The sequence below is a fragment of the Rhinolophus hipposideros genome (assembly GCF_964194185.1).
Source record: "Rhinolophus hipposideros genome assembly, chromosome: 12".
NCBI lineage: Eukaryota > Metazoa > Chordata > Mammalia > Chiroptera > Rhinolophidae > Rhinolophus > Rhinolophus hipposideros.
Window position 1 is genome coordinate 5,140,584 of NC_138058.1, and position 3,157 is coordinate 5,143,740.

The 3,157-nt window shown below is 40.4% G+C and overlaps 1 pseudogene across 1 annotated transcript; it reads left to right on the forward strand.

Annotated features, from left to right (window-relative positions):
• The first annotated feature begins 207 nt into the window (after positions 1-207).
• On the forward strand, positions 208-1,374 carry LOC308505878 (2-oxoisovalerate dehydrogenase subunit beta, mitochondrial-like; annotated as a pseudogene). The gene has a single exon. The product of its transcript is annotated as a 2-oxoisovalerate dehydrogenase subunit beta, mitochondrial-like (transcript).
• The last annotated feature ends 1,783 nt before the right edge of the window (positions 1,375-3,157 follow it).

Genomic DNA, 3,157 nt, shown 5'->3' on the forward strand with positions numbered 1-3,157 from the left:
ATCTCATTATTATTTTGTTTTGCTTTCTCCTAATGATTAATGATCTTAAGCATCCTTGCATGTGCTTATTGGTCATTTGTATGTTTGCTTTGGAGAATTGCCTTCATGTTTGAAAGGTATTTTTCTCTGGGTATAGATTTCTAGGTTGATAAAGTTTTCTTTCAGTGTTTTAAAGACGTTGCTCAAAAACCCCGGTGGGGAGTAGGGATGGCTGCTGTAGTGGCGACTGCTGGCTGGCTGTTGCGGCTCTGTGTTGTCAGGGTCGAGGGACTTTGGCATCGGCTGCGTGGTGCGGGGCTGCTGCAGGGCTTCCTGCAGCCCACCTCTGTCGGCAGGGATGCGGCCCAGAGGCGGCAGGTGGCTCGCTTCACTTTCCAGCCTGACGCGGAGCCCTTGGAGTACGGGCAAACTCAGAAAATGAATCTTTTCCAAGCAGTAACAAGTGCCTTGGATAACTCACTGGCCAAAGATCCTACTGCAGTAATATTTGGTGAAGATGTTGCCTTTGGTGGAGTCTTTAGATGTACTATTGGCTTGCGAGACAAATATGGAAAAGATAGAGTTTTTACTACCCCATTGTGTGAACAAGGAATTGTTGGATTTGGGATTGGAATTGCAGTCACTGGTGCTACCGCCATTGCAGAAATTCAGTTTGCAGATTATATTTATACTGCTTTTGATTAGATTGTTCAAGAGGCCGCCAAGTATCGCTATCACTCTGGGGATCTTTTTAACTGGGGAAGCCTCACCATCCGGTCCCCTTGGGGTTGTGTCGGCCATGGGGCACTCTATCGCAGAGTCCTGAAGCTTTTTTTGCCCACTGCCCAGGAATCAAGGTGGTTGTATCCAGAAGCTCTTTCCAGGCCAAAGGACTTCTTTTGTCATGCATGGAGGATAAAAATCCTTGTATATTTTTTGAACCTAAAATACTTTACAGGGCAGCAGTGGAACAGGTTCCTGTAGAACCATACAACATCCCCCTGTCCCAGGCTGAGGTCATACGGGAAGGGAGTGACGTTACTCTGTTGCCTGGGGTACTCAGGTTCACGTGATCCGAGAAGTGGCTTCCATGAAAAGCTTGCAGTGTCTTGTGAAGTCATTGATCTGAGGACTATACTACCTTGGGATGTGGATACAGTTTGCAAGTCTGTGATCAAAATAGGGCGACTGCTAATCAGTCATGAGGCTCCTTTGACGGGTGGCTTTGCATCGGAGATCCGCTCTACAGTTCAAGAAGAATGCTTTCTAAACGCGGAGGATCCTATATCAAGAGTATGTGGGTATGATACACCGTTTCCTCACATTTTTGAGCCATTCTACATCCCAGACAAATGGAAGTGCTATGATGCCCTTCGAAAAATGATCAACTATTGACCACATAGAAAAGCTGGAAGATAATGACTAGATACGGAAATATTTTTCTGAAATTTTTATATTTCCTCAGACTTATCTCTTCTTGAAAATATAATTTTTATGAAATGAATCATGATGGATATTGTCTGAAAAATTATACATTAGCTGTTGTATTAACTCATGAATTGATGATTTCCATTAAGAGTGTTTCAGATTAACTTTTTAAAATGTTCCTTCCATATAATAGTCTTATAAATTCCACTTAATTACATTTGTAAATATTGGGTGTGGGATAGTATTCAATAAAGCAAAATCAGATTGAAAAAAAAATGAAGAAAAAGAAAAAAGATGTTGCTCCAGTGTCTTATCCTTTGCATTGATTCCAACAAGACATCCTTAAATTAATTCTTGTATATAGGATGCCTTTTTCTCTGGTTGCTTTCAAGATTTTTTATCATTGCTTTTTAGCAATATATTTTCATGAGTTTAGTTGTATTTTGATATTTTCATATCTGCCATGTTTTTATTTATTTTTGTACAAATGTATTATAGTTGTACTAGCTGTTTTAAAGTCTTTGGCTGCAATTTCTAACCTCTGTGTCATTTCTGTGTCAGTTTGAATTCATTGATTATTCTCCTAATTATAAATTGTATTTTCTACTCTTATATGTGTAGGAATGTTTGATTGAATGCCAGACTCTGAATTTTACTTGATTTTATGTGGATATTTTTAAAGTTTTATAGATTTCCTTGAGGTTTTATTTTCCCTTTTACTTTACAGCTGAAGTCCCTTTTCATCATCTTCCTAGTCAAAAGAATGCCTGACTAGGCACTGCACTTAGGGGACCCAATTAAGAACAGGTAAATGCAAGCTTTCTGCAATGGCCAGAGCTCTCGTGGTGCACTGCATTATGCAATGTAACTACCAAATGGGAAGTGGAGACCACTGTGCACATCAATCCACTCACCATCATTGCTCATATTTATTCTGCTTAAAATCCACAGGTTCATAGATAATCTGCTTTGATGAAGCAATCTTTAGTCAGACCTCAGGTATTTTCTGTTTTAGATATTAAATATGTACTTTGTCATGTACTTCCAAACTGTTACGCACATTCAGCCTCCATCTTCATTCATAGGTTTCTGGAAGAATCTCAGTGCTATTTTCAGTACAGATGAAGTATTAAATCCCACTGTGATTGAACAAGAGGGGCAGAGGCATGGCTCCCCTGTCCTCCACCCTACTGCGGTATTTCCTGAGCTTTAGAAATAAGACAGAGTGATTCTCTTTTTTGACACAGTCTATGCAGTGTCTCTCATTTCTGCAGGTGTCAAGTATGAACAAATTAAAGTTCCTTTATTTTCTGTCAGACACAAGCAGCCTTGGGATATCCTTGGCTGCCTTGTTTTCCCTTGCCTTCAGTTTCCCACCATCAGTCAGCCTGCTTGCCATTGCATCCTTATCCACAGAAAGACCCTCCCACCAGGCTTTTGCATGTGGTGGGGAGGTACAGAGGATGGAGGGAAGACAGGCATGTGTGATGGATTTCTTAACAGAGGTCATACATATTGAAGTGGCGGAGATACTGCATAATTATTCTGTTTCCCTTCAAGCTACATCTTTGGTCCTGTGCTTCAGCCCTCCTCTCCTACATGCTCATTCATTGTGTATCTTCTCAAAAATGCACACACAGACTTAGGCTGTGACAGCATGATCACTTCTATGGGAATAAAACATTTTAAAAGGTTTGTTTTCCCCTTTCACTTTACAGTTTAAATCCTTCTTCGTCATCTTCCTGACTTA